This window comes from Chiloscyllium plagiosum, unplaced genomic scaffold, assembly GCF_037043375.1.
Source record: "Chiloscyllium plagiosum isolate Xiang-an unplaced genomic scaffold, Cpla_swu_hap1 HiC_scaffold_5, whole genome shotgun sequence".
In the NCBI taxonomy this organism is placed as follows: domain Eukaryota; kingdom Metazoa; phylum Chordata; class Chondrichthyes; order Orectolobiformes; family Hemiscylliidae; genus Chiloscyllium; species Chiloscyllium plagiosum.
Window position 1 is genome coordinate 34,924,114 of NW_028270143.1, and position 18,181 is coordinate 34,942,294.

The 18,181-nt window shown below is 39.1% G+C and overlaps 1 protein-coding gene across 6 annotated transcripts in view; it reads right to left on the reverse strand.

Annotated features, from left to right (window-relative positions):
• LOC122549771 (histone deacetylase 9-like) overlaps positions 1-18,181 on the reverse strand; it is a 796,606-nt gene that overhangs the window by 509,158 nt on the left and 269,267 nt on the right. The window contains exon 1 of one of the 6 annotated variants that reach the window (XM_087987094.1): positions 17,636-17,654. The exons of the other annotated variants lie outside the window; for them this stretch is intronic. The gene's annotated coding sequence lies outside the window, so the exon portion shown is untranslated. Of the gene's footprint in view, positions 1-17,635; positions 17,655-18,181 lie in introns of those variants that run through there. 6 annotated transcript variants of the gene reach the window in all.

Below are 18,181 nucleotides of genomic sequence, written 5' to 3' on the forward strand. Positions count from 1 at the left end.
TGAAATACATTCTTGTATGAATCTCATGCAGAAATAAGTTTAAGCTAACATCATAAATACATGTGGGGCAATCTTACACATTTGTAATCCTGAAATGGAAATTTGCCGACTGAAATGTATATCAGGAACTCAGGACCATTTTTCTCAGTTTCCTGCCCACTAAAATAAGGTGCTTTTCTGCATAACTTTAACAAAAATGAAAAGCATTAAGTATGAGTAAGTGTGTTCTTTTTGTTATTTTTGCTCACAGCAACAACATGCTTTCAAAGGAATTACACTGCATCACGTGATTTAAAAAGAAGTGATATCAATGCTTGCAAGGTATCACATAAATGAGGAATGTTGGAGTGAATGCTTGACTGTTTGAAATAGAATAATGCAAGGTTAGGAATAGGTTACAAATAGGAACACACTAGATTAGGGTGTATCATATGTATAAATAGTAGTGTATTTCAGAAAATCAAGAAGTTTCCAGATAACATCAATTTAGCTGGAAACCATGCTATCATAAATTGATGATAACTTATTCATAATTACATGAGTCATATCATAATGATTCACAAATTATTTAAGGCAACCAATGAATTTTGAATGTAGCATTATCCATAGGAAAGATTTGTTTCTTTCATATATTCTAGATTTAACATTTCCCTGCCCTCAACCTGTCATTTCAACCTCCTCACAATCCCCAGTAGGAGCTATAGCCAAGGGACTTATTTCAAGATCTCTATTAATGTTCCTCTATAACTGGCCACTAAGCTATGCAAGAACAGCTGTAGAATAGCTATCATATTATATAAAAAATTTGCTAACTTACAAAACTCAGAAAAGCTGAACAACATCTTCAAAAAGGCTGATACAGGTCCAAATAGCTGACAACACAAAAAAAACAAGAACTGCAAAACAGCCCAAGATAAAGCAGTTTAATCACTGCTGTTTAAGGAGACTGGAGCTTTCCTGAAGAAGGGCTTATGCCCGAAACATCGATTCTCCTGCTCCTTGGATGCTGCCTGACCTGCTGCGCTTTTCCAGCAACACATTTTTCAGCCCTGATCTCCAGCATCTGCAGTCCTCACTTTCTCCCTGTTTAAGGAGGCTGCATAAATTGAAGTTCTTGTTGGATCAATGTTTTGCAGTGGGCAGACCTTCTTGAGCTCTTTGGGAACAGAAGGGCTGGAAAACTGGTCATGTTACGTGTCAGATGGGAAGCCTGTGTTTTCCTTTTGTAGTGCAGCTTTTCTATAAAAAAGAACATTTGTAGATTGGATGTTTGTACAACAGAACCAATTAAGTGGCTAATCCTGCATTGCTTCCCAGCTCTAATGCCTCCTTGTGAATTCTGGTGGTAGTGGCTGACTGCAGGTTCCCTAACTGGCACTCAATGACCCATGGAGAAGCCATTAGAGGCAACAGCACAAGCACAACACTACAACACCAATGTCCCATATCTGTGCCCTGATCACTGGGACATGCCTGGCCGGCCCTGGCTCCTCCAACTAAACTCACTTGTTTTTGAATGTGCCATCTATTTAGATACTTTCTCCCTATAGCTGCAGCCTCAACAATGGATTCCACTAATGGTGGCAACGCTAAGGCTGCTAAGCTGCCCTCCTTCTGAGTGGACTGATCAGAAATATGCTGAGGTAAAATGAATTCCTCATGTGTCTATTGAAGAATTCACTATTTTGAAATGAAACAAAAACAAAATCTTCATTCCTGAGAAACTCGTCCACCGAATTTAGCTTCTTTTAATTCCTTATATTATGAAAGGCATTGAAATTCCTTGTCTCCCTTCAAATTATATATAATCACATGGTACTGGCATGTCTTACTGTGAAACAGCAGGTACCCCATTGTCATAATGGAAGGCTGTGAAACCAAGATTATGGTATCAAACAGCGAAATAACAAGCAATGTTTTTTTTTAAATCTAGTTTTTCAAATAGTTAAGGGCAGGAGACTTGCATGCCTTCACAGCTGGTTCTGACAGGTCCCTTTGACAGATGGTATTGAAAGACGTTTTTGAAAAGTTTTAACATTTTATTTGAATCTTCCAACAGCTATGTTGAATGTTCCAATAATTTTGATAGTACCAATGAGTTTATGCAGTGTTCATGCACTTTCATGTCTACTTTTATCACCTGTTAGGCCACCTTACCTCTCACAAAGAACAGCTCATCCCTCCTCTACAAAGAACTCAGCAAAGTCTGAACCTGCTTTAGACCAGGTTTAATCTATACATGCTGTTATTCTTGGCTATTGAAAAGTCAGATATGGCTGGAACCAGCTGCTGTTTCGTGTGGACAGCTGTCTCCATAAACTAGTCAGCTGGTTTGGAACTTGCCCTAATCTGCAGCCTGTGAGTCAGAAATAGTGGGGCCATGTTTGAGGGTGGGGTTTCCAGCTTTTCGCATCCACCACCATTTTCCCAATGACAGACAGACTCAGTTATTGTAAAGATTCAGGCCAAAGCAACTAGTATATCAACATTCTAAATAAGAAAAGTAAAGGTTATTGTGAGGTTGTCATATTCATTTTTATGAAATGTTTGATTGAACATCCTGGTACTAATCAGAGTCAAAAGTTAGTCGGGTACACTGGAGCCAAACTTACCACTTTGCCTGTTTTTAAGATATTCACCATGGATATTGAATTCCAGCTTCTGAGCACAAAACCCTGCACTTAATCTCCTCTAGTGATACGGTCATTCCACACTGATTCTGATTATTTTCAGACATTCCTGACAGCAGATTAAATCTTGGAATTTAGCAAGTGTAGTGTACATATATTACACCTAAGACAGCAGGTTGTGCGACTTGTGGAGGCAACAAAGAAAATGATGCCGGCAAGGTCAGAGGCAATAAAATTTGGAAAAGTGCACATTCCCAGCTAATGTTGTTATCCCTCACCAGCAGACCCATTGATGTGGGTATTGACAGAGAATTGGAAGCTTGACTCCCAGGATATTACTTTTTCCAATGCTAGTAGATGCTGTATTACATAAACCCTTTTGTGTCTGTGACCACCAGTAATTTTACTGTAATGCAGCTGTGTATTACTTCTGCACATCTTCGATAGTAATCTACAATCCCTTTGTTCTTGGTTGGCCATTGCCTGTGCTTGTGAGACTGTATTGTCCCATAACACTGACACGGAAACTGAGTCTTAGCATTGGGTGCTTGGCTTAAACTCTGTGCTAGCTTATCACATGCCTCTATCTCAACACCATATTTCTGCTGTCTCTCCAGACTCCTTGATGCCTTTAATACCAAAAAATTGATCAATCTCAATCTCAATCATGAATATACTCAATGACCCAGTCTTCACAGTCTTCTGTGTTATTAGTTTTATCAGCTAAGTCTTAAGTCCTCAGCGTTACAATAATGCTTGTAATCTGCCAACTCCCTAAGCTTGTATTCTTGAATTCATTAATGTTGTTTTACATTTTGTTACTATGAAGCTTGCTAGATTTTGTAGTGCGTTCCTGATGAAGTGCTTATGCCCGAAATGTCGGTTCTCCTGCTCCTCGGATGCTGCCAGACCTGCTGTGCTTTTCCAGCACCACACGCTCGACCTAGATTTTGTAGTGCAGCAAAGTTGCAGCTGTTTTTTCCCATTTGCCAGCCTTTTGAAAATCTAGTGTTGCGTTGCTGTATTAAACGCTTCCAATAAAACTTTTACTGCTGTCAAATTTTTAAATTCTGACTAACTACAGTCTCTCTGTACTGCTTGCTGGGTTTCCTACTTTTTTAAATGATCTAAATGGTGGCTTCCCATCTCCTGTAGCCACGCTGAAACTCTTCCCCTTCTTCATAGGCAAAACAGTCATTTTCTCACCTTTAACAGTGCAAAACACAATGCATTTTATTCTGCATAATGAATGAAGTTGTCTGGCTACGGCTTTTATAATTTTTCCGACCAAAATTGAAGCCTAATACTTGAGTCCTGATCACTTTTAAATCTCAAGCTTCTTCTGACTTTTCTTCTGCTACATACTTCCCACAAATTTCTCTAAATTTGCTCTTTTCCATCTGAAATAAGTTCTGAGGCCTTCCTCTTACTACAGTACCTATAAAATTTATTTTCTTCTGGCTCTTCCACTGTTCCTTCCTGCTGTGCCTTATGGAATTGACTTGTGACGACAAGTGATGCTCATTTTTGAGAGGTAACAACCCTCTTTTTTAAACTCCCATGCCTTCTCTTTCTGGTCCTTTCTCTGTTTCATAAAGAGTTTCCTTCACTTCCTGAAGGTTTCAATCTCATGTTTTGGAGTTGAATTTCTACAGTTTCCTATCTAAACCTCTGTTCCCTGATAACCCAGCTCTGTTAAATTCCCTCCCTTTTCTGTTAGACCCTTCAGTCACTCCCTACACTGCTTCCTTTGCTAAGGCCTTAGTCTTTTACTTTATTCCTAGCTCATACTATTATGCAAGTGCCTCTTACCAACTTCTTGATGAAAGTTTGATTTTTGAGTGCTGACCTCACACTGCTGCTTCTCCTATAGTTGCTGCTGACTGCTTTCAGATTTTATATTTCAACTGCTGCTGGCACACAATAATCCAAGTGCAATCAGTGTCTCATTAAAGCCACAATGCTCTTTAAGTTGTCAATTCTCTTTTCTTTAAATTTGTTTCTTTTTCTCAAGATCAGGTACTGCTAATCACCATGTTGTATCCCAGTTTGGACTGTTCACTATTACCAATCATCTTTACTCTATGCCAAGTCCAGGGCCTGTATAGTTGTCAATGGTAGAGGGTAGACCACTGGGAAATTTCAACAAAGAATCTAACATAACAAGGTAGTTTCTTTCCTGATAGCAACAGGCAGAGTATTCATTAGCTTGGTGTATGTAATTACTGAAGGCTTTTCGGAGCTGTGCTGAACACAACTACTCCTGTCAGGAACTTGCACAGATCTCAACTACCTCTGTGTAACATCATTAGTTAAGGTGGAGATTAATGCAACTTCCTCATTAACACCTTCAGAACTGTTACCTTACCCACTGATTACTTAGAAACATGGAGGAGTAGGCCATTTGCCCCTTCAAACCAGTCCTGCCATGGAACATGATCATGCCCGATCATCGATCTCACCACCATATTTCTGCTCTCTCTCCATACTCCTTTAATGCCTAAACATTCTGATAGTGAATTCCACTGGTTGACCATCCTGAATGAAGAAATGTTTCATTAGCTGAGTCCTACGTCGACTATCCCATACCATGAGACTATGGTTCATGGTTTGAGACTCCACAATCAGAGAAACCATCTTCCCTGCACCTAGTCTGTCAAGGTTTGTTAGAATTGTATATGTTTCAATCAGATCCCCTCTCATTCTTCTAAATTTGAATAAATACAGGTCACGTTAAACCAATTTCTCCTCAAATGACAGTCCTACTATCTCCAATATCAGCCGTGTGAGCTTCCACTGGATTCCCTCTGTGGCAAATATATTCTCTCTTAGGTAGGGAGATCAAGTCTGCACAGAAATATACCATTTGCCTTCTTATTGCTTGCCGCAAGTACTAGTGAAAAACTACATGCAAAATCCAGCACCATATTTATATATACGAGCCTCAAAACTCTCAATCCATAGCATTCCAAGAATTAATAACTTGGATACCAACAAGGCAAGTTACAGAGGCTATAGTGGCTTTAGGGGAATGGAGTTTTGGACAGGAAGCTGTATAGGCAGTTGGGAATATGTTGCTTTATATTCGATAGTTTGGCTATCCTGAAGCCAGCCTAGTTGGCACTCTTGGCTTCTAAAGAAATAGGGACAGTCAGAGAGAAAGGTAGATCTGATGAACAACCTGGTGCATGACTGGTGGACAGGGTGCTGTGCAATCTGGTGAGAGATAACTATTAACTCCCATCTTATGCTATGTCGCCACAGTATTTGCAGGTAGAATTGGACCTGGATTTAAAGACAAGTGTGATCCCATGCTGGGGCAGACTGTGAAAAGGTAAATTTCAGATCAATAGTATTTTAATATGTTAAATATATTTTAAATATATATACATAATTACTATATTTTAATACTTTAAAATACGGTGTTTTGATGGTCAGAAATGTTAGTACTTTTGATTGTCATGGGGGAATGGTTAGATGTTGTTTTTGGAGATGGTCATTGTCTGTCTCTTGTACGGTGAAAATGTTACTTACCATTATTAGCCTATGTTGAATATTGTCGCAGTCTTGCTGCATGCTTCATTATCTGAAGGTTTGTGCATGGGACAGAACACTGTGATCATCAGTGAACATCTTCAACAACTAACCTTATGATAGAGGGAAAGTAATTCATGAAGTGATTGAAGATGGTTGGAGTTAGGCCATTGCCCACCCAACATGCCAACTCATGACACTCTCCCTCTTCCCATAGCCCTTCTTATTCTACACGGCAACCCATTGCACAGCCATGCCCATTCACCATCCATACGTATTTAATAGATTCGATGAATTCTACCACAATTAAAACGTAAATTCACCATAGTCCCAGAAGACTACAGGGCGGCTCTCTCATTAAAAATAGATGAGTAGTGGTGAGTTTAACCTGAGGGTTGCCACACTTAAAGTGAGGGGCAAATTTGATGACCTTCCTAATGACTAGTACAGTTGGCACCACTCTGCATTGCAAACCGGCTGTCCAGCCAACTGAGCTAACTGACCTCCAGAATAATGGTATGTGTGAAATTGCTTTAAAAAAACATGATGCTCTTTGAAACAAACAGCTGTTACTACAAGCCTATAAAAGTGTGAATCAACAGGATCTTTAAAGTATCAAGAATAAAAGATATATACAATTCATACCTCTTGATCTTGTATAAATAAATACTGAGCCATTGGCAAAAGAGATCACAAAAAAAGAAACAGCTAATTGTTTTGTCATAAAGTTATATATCAGGGAAAATCACTTCTCTCCAGCTGTGTCAACAAAGCAAAACATTTTACAAAAGTTCAGGTTCTCAGGCAAGCATAATGATTTAGCTCAGAGGCTATGAGGGGACATGGGCATTTGTGGGTGCTGGACTGACTTCAGTAGGCCAACAGGTGACACAGAACAGCACATGAGTGAATGAGAGGCTTGTAGGATGAGGGCTAGTGGACTTTTTAATATACCAACAACTGGGGCCAAATCCCAGAAAATTGAACCAGGCCTTTTCACAGTCTGCCCCAGTTCAGGATCACACTTGTCTTTAAATCGAGGTCCAATTCTGCCTTGCACCCTTGACTCAACTGGAATAAAGATCAGGTCTCTTGAGGCACATTATACTGAAGCAAGTGTGTCATCTCAGGAGGTTTTCACTCATCCTGTCTGTTTTGGTAGCAAAACTCCACCCCAGAATCTTTGGAGGATTGTGGGTCTGGAGGATGCTACTGAGGTAGGGATGCATGTATTTCCCAACGCACAGTATTCAAGATGACAATGTGTGAAGAAATCTAGGTCTAAAACTACTCAATGGCAACTCAGTATAAATTTGAAAAAGATAGCCTGAAAGTCTGAAACCCATTAAAGATTTGTTGCAAGGTACAGCACTTATATACCTAGTTGCTGAAACTGAGTTAATTGAAATATGCATCAAATAATAAAGGATTTAGTAAAGAGCACTTGCATTCAGTCATGGGGCTTATTTAACAGATTTGGAATATGAAGCCTTGATAATCATATTGGAGTTCAATAATGTGTAAACTATTATTTTATCAATTATATTTCCAATAGCAAGATAAGACATTACACAGCTTTGCTCTACTTCTTAGAATTTACAGAAAGAAAATGAGTCACTCTAAATAAGCAAGTTTACCTAATAATATGTTGAGTACATAAGATATAAACAATTAAAAAATTCCTATTAAATTCAAGCTTGAGTTCATAAAACAAATAAAGAAAAGGACACTTGTGCATTCTCACATAGATAGATTTTTAAAATTATTTGGATTTTTTTCCCATTATTTGGCAAAACAGGTTTTAATACAATTGGTGCCATTTAGACTTCCTGTACTAAGTAAAACTTGCCAGCTTTTAATCAACATGAAAATGGTCTGGTCTGTGTGGACCAGACACAAAACAAACTTATTGCCACACTATTATCCTTCACATGCGTCATAGAAGTTTTTTTCTCTTCTTTAGCTTTATGAATATATTTCAACACATACGTCAGTGAAATGCCTGACAATTTGACTGTTTGACTTTTATAGCCAGTCATCCAGTTATTTTTTTCCATCACATCAACCGCAAAACACTAACATTGCTGCAAGCAAAGGAGAGATAAAAGCCTCTAGCAATTGGTTTAAAAAACTGCTAAAATTAAATAAGAGGCCACAGTATAGTACTGAGTGCAAAATGTTCACCCAAGACCATTGGATCTATTATTCAAAAGGGCAGAAGAGACAACAATCAATGTTTTATAACAAAACCAATCAGTCCCATTTTGAATGAGCTATACGTGCATGGGAGTCTCAATATGCTTGTGCTACTTTCACCAGGAATAAAAAAAAGATTTCTAACAGTTCTAAAGTGTTCCTGATAACGTTTGACAATAGTGAAATATGATAAATCTTGAATACTTGAAATTTACCACATGCTTGTATATTAGAGTACAGAATCTAACTTTTATTTTGCTCAGAGTAGCATGAGCTACTAGTGCACCCCATAGGATTTATCTTATTCCAGACCTGGGCATAAGAGATTAATGTTAACAATTTGGCAAAGTGGATCAAATAGAATGAAAATCAGATAAGGGTTCAAAGGTAGCATGCACAATCTATTCTGCAAGGTGACTGCTCAGCTATTTGTGGATTTTTATACTTGAAACAGGAAAAGTCTTCCCTTCCCATGAGCAGTGGAAAGAATAACTTGTACCAATATAGTTGGAGGTTTTTTGAGAAGCTTTTTTCCCTACAACAGTGAGGAGGTAGAGGAATATTCAAATCCCTTGCCACAGCCTTGAGTAAATAATCCTGGCTGACATGTCAGTATGACGCTGAAGAGTGCTACACTTCAGAAATGTTACTCTTTTGATAAGACTTTAAAATGCGATAGTCTAGTCTTTCAAATGTATGTAAAGGATTCTATTGTACTTTCCAAAGAACGAAGAACATTACTCAGTGTCCTCAACTTCGTTCCTGAACAAACGTCAGTGAAAAGCTGGAGGGCTGCAATTTAATTTCCTGGCTTTCTGGGAGTGAGTGGAGAGCTCTGATGAGAGGTGGAAACCTCGAAATCAGGATTTCACCTGCACACTTGGCAGGGGTGTGGCTTCACCAATAGATTTCCGAACCCAGAAAGCAACTGTATTAACAGGATTGGTTTCTGGACCCGGACATAGTGCTGGGTGGGGCAGGGGGCAGGGGAGTTGGAATTTCATCGCAGAATTGGGGAATGGTAAAGGTTCCAAGGTTTGGTGGTGGTGGGAAGGCATGGAAATACAAGATATGGGGTGGATCATAGCCCACTGTGTTTTGTTTACCTGACCATGAGCATTGCTGACAAGGCCAGTGTTTATTATCTGCTCCTTATGGCCTTTGGGAAGGTGGCGGTGAGCCACCTTTATGAACAACTCTGATCAATGAAGCCGACACAAGTGTTGTTCACATGGGAAGTCCAGGATTTTATTAGTGAAGAAACAGCAATATATTTCCAATTCAAATAGTTTGTGATTTGAAAAAATCTGCAGGTTGTATTGGAGACTATTTTATCATACTCCTGACTTGTGCCACAAATTCAGGACAGTAAACTTGTATGATAAGAATTGCATTGCCAGCACTCTCTGATGTACGTTATACAGAACGGTTTGGCATATAGTCTCCAATGGGAAAATTGTACACCCTTTGGGTGTGCATTTCATCCATGCCAGTAGAATGGAAGTTTAAGTGATTAGAGGAGAATGCATGACAAAGTGTATCACACATGATCTAGGAAAGGAAAGAGAAAAATGATGAAATTGGCTTTGCCAAGACTTTTTTTTTTAGAAAATTCAAAGCAAGTTAAAGCAACAGAGAAACTAATAAATTCCAAATGGAAGAGTTTGAACTGGCCTCCGGTGAACTTCAGTCAGAAGTGGGCTACTGTGAGCAACTGTTAATTGCCAGCAATGTGACATGGGCTTGTAGTCATAGGTCAAGTACACCTACAATGCATGTTCAATTCTCCAAATAGACTGATTGGGAAAAGTAAGCTCAACTGATCTGTGCATCCTTTCATAAGATCCCCGGCACTGATGCACAGGTTTATGTTAACCCCCCTGAAACATCTATTTTGAAGTTGTGGACCTGTAACTTTGGGAAGGCCTATTCTTGTCATTGTTGGCTCTACATTGGTGATTAAATCCTAAAACAGGGCACAAAGATTTGTTGACATCCACAATTTGAAAAAGTATACAATTTATTGAGAACACGGATTTAATGTTTAAATGTAGTGCTCGAGGCTCATTGGAACATCTGAAAAGGAGTAAGTCATTCACCTCTCTGGACAGCTATACCGTGAGATTCTGATTGCTCTGAAACCTAATTCCATGAATGTAGTCCACAAAACAAATTCCTTCACTAGAAAAATCCCAGGTTTGACCTCTCCTCTGTGCATAGGATAAACATTGAGATATTTTCTACTTGGTATTGCCAGAGGTTCTGTCAAACAAACACATCTCATTTGCAGAGTTTCACTGCCTCAAAAGGGTACAATTTTATGACCAAATCTGTGATTAAGTGTAAGACCCTGTGGTGGACCAGGAATGTGTTTCCCTCTCAGTGACATAAATTGAAGGCAGCTTTAACATAATTAGAGTGGAACGTCTGCCCGCAACAGTTGCTGACCAATCAGAGTTTGGGTAGTCCTAGTAGGAAGGATAGATGATGGGGAGATTGGAGTAGAGGGCTTTACGTGCTTGTGTAATACGGAAAACAGGTTGTGGTCGAAGGTAGATGAGGACGCAGCAAGCTGGCCACCCACTTTATTTTGTGAAACCTCCCCCATGCTCAAATACACTTGGAGGAGGGGAAGGTGGTGTTGGGAGTGTGCTAAATTTCAGCCCACAAGCTTTGTCAGGGAATCTCTGTTGCACCACTACATTTTTTCCCCCCTTATTTAAAAAGCCAAATAACCCTATGGACTCTTCAGAGTCAGGCTGACAATTTAGTCTTAATTGGTGGTGAATTTCTTTCAGCTCCATGACATGGACAAGTGGCCACTATAAAGCAGTTTGAAGCCTGAGCAAATTAACTTAAGTTAGTTTCCTTGCATTTGCAATTTGTAATGACCTTCACCTCATGGATTGTGAAGAAAGAGATACATTGCATCAGTGATGCTAATAAAATGAATGATGTGGAGGTGCTGGTGTTGGACTGGGGTAAACAAAGTTAAAAATCACACAATACTGTGTTATAGTCCAATAGGTTTATTTGAAAGTACTAGCTTTCTGAGTGCTGCTCCTTCATCAGGAAGTAGGACACGATCCTGCCCCACCAGCTACCTGATGAAGGAGCAGCACTCTGAAGGCTTATACTTCCATGGAAACCTGTTGGATTATAACCTATTATTGAACGATGTTTAACTAAAATGAATGTTTATACTCTTTCAAGCAGCTCATGTATATACAGTTAAGGTCATAATTCAGTATGTTGCACAACTGGCACTTGTACTTTAAGATATCACTAGTACAGAGGGAAGCCAAAAAGGATTTTAGTTTGTGTCACCTGACAATGCTAATCAGCTGTCATGCTAGTGACGTTCCCATGACAGAAAAGGAATAACTCCAAGGACATTACAAATCTTCATCTTTGATTTGCATCAATTTGATGCAAGAGCAGCCATGATAAGGCAAAGATTATTATGGAAACCATTAGACCAAATTGAATTTGTTATAAGAAAATCGAGTAGCAGGGGAAATTGATCTAACCGTAGACATTTTAATTCTGCATTTCAACAAAGGTAGTGAAACCTTCAATTCATCAGCTTCCAACAGTTGTTGTAACTTGATACATTCCAAACTGTTAAATTTCTTGCTCAGATCTCTGACACTATTAGCAAAAGAAAATGATAGACTGAGTATTGCATGAGTTTTACGTAATAAAGATTCCTAATGCCATATAATTATTGAGTTTAGTGTCTTTTTTTAGTTGGTTCATTGGATGTGAGCAGCCTGCTTATCTTCTGAATAGCATTGTGACAAAAGGCATATTGATTGCTCTTTTATATGTTGCCAGTCGATCATGTTCTAAGTCTGACTAGTATATAGTGTAATATTTTAAAACATTACCAGGTGAGTGATGCTCCCTGCCAAAATTTCCTCTGTTTCCCCTACCTTTAACAAAACCCAACACAATGGTAGATTGTACAAAAAGCAACATCAGAATGCAGAACTGTCAAAGCTATCCATGATGATTGCAGTTTGTTCGTATTAAATTCACTGTGTTTTAATGAATTTGTACCTTTCAATGTCATTAAATTGTTTCATATATACTTTTTATTGGCATGTCGCCCACGTATATTTTGTGATAAAAGATACATTTTAAAACACAATATTACAAAATGCCTTTCCTCCATCGCATTCGTTTCAAAGTAAAAATGTTTAATTAAAAATAGACAAACGTTAGACTGAATACCTCTACAGCACCCATCATCTAAAACATCCAGTGTTGTTAAATAAGTTTCATTTTCATTAATGATCCATGTCATAATGAAATGCCCCAGTGTGCTTTACGGAAAGAATACTCCGAGAAACAGTATATATATAAAGCCAGTGATAGAAGTAGCAAGATGAAAGGATTCAGGATGGAGTTCCAGTGTAGTAGGAGCTAAACAACTGGAAGCTCTATGAGCAAACTTGTAGGTATGGTGGGGTGGTTCACTGAAGAATAAAGTCAGAGAAATGTAGAGTCCAGGACAAAGTGCTGGAACAGATTGCAGAGGAAGAGTGAAGCAAGGCCGTAGAGAGATCAGTAACAATGATTGAGGATTGTGAATTAAAGCAGGGAGACTTAAGGACCCAGTGAGAGACTAGATACAGGGACTAGAGTGTTTGATAACTAGGCATTTGTGAAGAGGATACATCAGAACTTGGGAGATCAACTAAAAGGACATTAGAGAAGTCAATTTGTAAGGCCACAGAAACTTTGCAGGAAGACAGTAAAAAAAAAAACGCATGGCACTATTTGAAGAGAAGCAGTGATAGTTCATCTGATGCCCTTGTGAATATTTATCCGTCTATCAAAGATTTTGTGCTGTATATGGTACCATACAGTGTCAATGGTCTTTGCTTTTCCTATCTGTAAGCAACTGACTTTTCAGTCTTTTTCAAACATTAGAGGCTTAATAAAGCTCAATGCTGTATCTGCAAGAGCATAGTCTTTCTGCAGCCAGAAAACAGTCATTGCCTTTTAAACTGGACACTAATCAAATAAGATTTTAATATTAGAGAACTAATGGCCACCTGCTGTTCCAGCCAAAGCTCCATAACACCAAGTAATCCAATGAGCAGCTGTCATAAATGCTCTGTAATTTGTTACAACAACATTACAAACATTACTTCACACTTACCCAAACAAAATAATTCTTACATAAAAAGAAATAAAATAATTTGCACAAATTACAGTAATTCGCTGTTAAATTCACATTATCTCTAACAATCTTAGACTATGCTATCAGCTGCTGCCTCTTGATTAATTACATGAGAATGGCCTCATCAAATATTATGGCAAGTTGATAAAAGATTCAATGACACGGGCTTTAGGTTACATGGCATTCACTTTATCAGACAAAAAAAAAGAGCAAATTCCTTGAAAGATATTTCATAATGCAACAACTCACATCATTGTCTTGATTCGGAGTTCGATTATTCTTTCTGATGTGAACCACATCATAATATGTAGGTCATTTGTTAGAGCTCCATAAAAAGTTTGGTAATCTTCCACAATGTACACTGTGAGACCCTGCTCCCAAAGTGGAATTTTGCTGCTTTGAAGTACAAAGAATTGTCAAGTATTTATAGACTGAAACAGGTCATGAACGCCAACAGATTCCAACAGTATTTATACTCCCATTAAAAGTAAATCCTTTTAATTTTTGTTCCATCATCTAACTTCCAGGTGTTATTAACTTTGAAGTAACAGCTATGGCTCAGAAGGTAGCATTCATTGTAATTCTCAAAATTATGAGTTCAAGACCCACTCCAGTACAGCACTGAGGGAGTATTACATTATAGAACTCTTTCAATTGAGGTGTTTAAAGAAAAGGTCTGGTATACCCCTTCAGATGATGTCTGGTACTAATTTAACAAAAAACAGGAGAGTTAATTAGTCCCACTGTCCTAAACCCTCAAGCAACATCCCCAAAAAAATATTTATTATTGTATTATTATGTGAATCTAGTATGTGAACATTAGCTGCTGAATGCATCTAGGAGAAAGTGAGGACTGCAGATGCTGGAGATCAGAGTCAAAAGTGTGGTGCTGGAAAAGCACAGCAGGTCAGGATCCGAGGACCAGGAGAATCGATGTTTCGGGCATAAGCCCTTCATCAGGAGTGAGCCTTGTGGGCCGGGGGGCTGAGAGATAAATGGGAGGGGGGTTTGGGCAGGGGTGAAGGTAGCTGGGAATGTGATAGGTAGATGAGGGTTAGGGTGAAAGGTGATAGGTTGGAGAAGAGAGTGGATCGGGTAGGTGGGAAGGAAGATGGACAGGTCAAAAGGGCTTGGGACTGTAATAAGGTGGGGAAATAAGGAAACTGGTGAAATCCACATTGATCTCATGTGGTTGTAGGATCCCAAGGTGGAAGATGAGGCATTCTTCCTCAAGGCATTGGGTGGTTAGGATTTGGTGATGGAGGAGGCCCAGGACCTGCATGTCCTTGGTGGAGTTGGAGGGGGAGTTAAAATGTTCAGCCACGGCGGGGAGGGGGTGTGGGGTTGGTTGGTGTGGGTGTCCCAGAGATGTTCTCTGAAACAATCCGCAAGTTGATGTCCTGTCTCCCCAAAGTAGAGGAGACCACATCAGGTGCAACTGATACAGTAAATGACATGTGTGGAAGTACAGGTAAATTTCTGTCAGATGTCTGTTAAACCCAACTAACATGGATGCCGTCAATCCTCAGACGCTATCTTTTGCCTCTGGGCCAATTCACCCTCAGTGCTGCCTGTATGGTGCACCAATGATGTGGAGTCTGTGTCGATATGCGCGATATTCTTGGAGATCCTCTCCACTTTGAGCCAGCAGTTAGTGATGTCAATGGTAGCCATGATGTGGACTCCAGATCATGAGTATACCAATGTCAGAGACTATCACGCCGGCTCAGCTCATCAATGGTGCCATTTGCTGCCATCAGTGCCAGACTGAACATCAAAGTTGCTGATCCTCAGGTGTCATCTTGTTACCATTGAGCCTAATTCATCAATGTCGCCTCAGGGTGTACTCTCCCTCAGGCTGTTCTCCAACATCGGTCTGTGCCAGAATAACTCGCGTTGTCCCTGATGCTGTCCGAGCTGTTGCTGCCGCCTCCCATCCCTGGGAGGAGCCAGCTGTGTTGCTGCTGCCGCCGTACATGCTCAGCTGGTCGGGCTTGCTCTCACCCTGCTAAAGATGTCAGAAAGGCTTTTGAAGAGGAACAGAAATAAAAAAAAGGAAAAGGGCGAGAGTAAAAAGTAACAAAAAAAAAAGAAAGCAGAACGAAGCAGACAAGCCTTGGACCAGCAACCCAAATGCAGCATTGCTACTCCAATGCTGTCTTGAGATTGGGGAATATGTATAATTATGCATAATTACCTTAATATAACAGGAATGAAACAAATGTGCCATTGAAGGGGTGGGTTGGGACATGGTTGATCAAAACTTTTCAGGCACAGGATTTGACTAAAGGTGAAAGGCCTGCTTTTCACAAACTTTTCGATCTGGCTTTCTCTACGTGTTCTTGTAAGTAAAAGGGTGGAAGGCATTTTTGTTGCCGGGAGATAAAACATGAACTTTTACTTCAATCACGGCTTGCTTCCATATAGTGGTTAGTAATGTTTAAAAGTACAGATTTGCATATGGAGAAAACAAACTGGTTTAACAAGCAGAATGAAGTGGTGCAGGCAATATATCTTGTTCTGAAGTATTACACGAGCAAGCATAAAATGATCGCAGAATAGATTTAGTTGATGGGACATATGTTGTATACCATTGAAATTGTGCAGTAGGTTTTCAACTTGCTGCACAGAAACAAAATTAAATTTATTATGATAATTACAAAGTTTCTACAGTGATGTGGATAGGAGATGGCCAGGCCATGCAATCTGCATTCATTTTCTCCCAAGGCAACAAGATAAATCTTTCTCAGTCTGTCTGTTACATTATGATGATGTTGTGAAATGTTATGATGATTAATTACTAAATGAATGGATCTTTAAGAACACTGATTAACAGCTTACTCGAATTAAAGATGCACTGAATACTGCAGCTCATTCAGTTATTGAGTTTGTGAAAACAGAAACCCTTATGTGAGCGTTTAAATATAAATGCAACGCTCTGGACGAAACTGGTTATAAATTACTTCGCAAAAACCTAAGATCATGAAAGGCATTATGTAAATGCAAATCTTGCAATTTCTTCCTTTGTTCTCTACAATGACTGTTGGTCAATTTTAAGGACTGGGTCGGTGGGGGGGGGGGGGCAAGTAGCAAACAGGATATGAGGTTTTGTTTTATCATTATTAGTAAAAAGGCACTGAGGCTAGCTGCCTGGGCATCTGTTTTAAAGTTAGTTTAACAAATCCATCATGCATGAACTGTATTTAACACAATCAATGTAGGAACAAAGTACCAGTGTTTTGCTGTTATATTGGTCAATATTATTTGCAGCCATTAAACTCCTTGGCTAGTTTTGCAACCAGCCATGTTTCCCGCATAACTATGATAACTACACTTTAGAAGTAATTCATTGGCTGGAAGGTACTTTGAATATTTTGAAACTGTTCATTATGTAGCAGAGTAAAAGCAAATGATAAAACAACATACTGCCAGTGCCCTTATTTACTGTATCACAGCAACCTAAAATTAAAAAGGAAGCACTTTGAAGAAATTAGTTTCGGGATGAAGTGAAACATTTGGACTCCAAATCATATTTTGACCCTAAATAAATTAATCTCGTTCCTGAAAAGAAAACAATTGTTGCAAGCTGGCAGACTTCTAAATCATTGTGCATTCATGTTGTTATGCCCTGCTGATGGTGTCACATCCCTGACACTCATAGAATGAATGTTATTCAGTGTGGACTCTAAAGTGAACATTTTCTTTCAGAAAATGGCCAAAGTGCTGCAAACTGGCGACTGCCAAAGGTCAGATGATTTGGCATGTGTGTTCAAAAGCTGCCTCATTGTCTGACAGTGACAAAAAAGATAGATTTTAGTCTGAAAGCCGCCAACTATAACCTTTGGAGTTCATCAGTAGTCTTTCCTGAATTGAATGTGTTTCTTCTGAAAGAAGGTAATTGTCATAACACAAGTGTCTTCAAGCAATAAACCAGGATGCAGCTAGTCAACCTAAGGTTACCACTATATTTGAAAAAGAAACTGAAACTCTGAGGAGTCACTCTGTAAAGCAGCCACTTATGTCCCAATCTAATCTTTAAATGTTGACTGCAGAAAGTAAGCAAAGAAGGCAGTAATACTTGTACCTTAAACAAACCAGAGGCTATAATATTGCAAGATCTTCAGGCCTCTTCATTTTCAGCTCCATAAAAATACAACAACTCGACCTCCTGGTAAGAAGACTATAAGCAATTAACTTTGTGAACTGCAAATAGGCTATCTCTTCAACAGAATCCTGAAACAACTCTTGGATATGACTTCAGCCATCAAATTTACTTATATTACCCTTCAGGAGTACGGCCAGTTTCTGCATCAGGCCACCAATATATGTTTTCCTGAATTATGATTTTTAATCAATTCTAAATCTAATCTAATCTGTTTCTAATCTATAAAAGTGTACGTGCCTCTTCACGACGTATGTGTGTACGAGAGGTTGTGCGAATACCGTAGCAGACTTCAATGCAAGAGTGCAAATGAACAATCCTCTTTCTTTATTCAAACCTACTAAAAGTGTGATGCTGTGTTTATTGTCGATGCACTCAAAGATTACAAAACATACCCAAAAGTTAACCAATCATCGACAGGTGTTACAAAAGATCACTCTCACTCAGTTGATAACAATGGCCTGGATT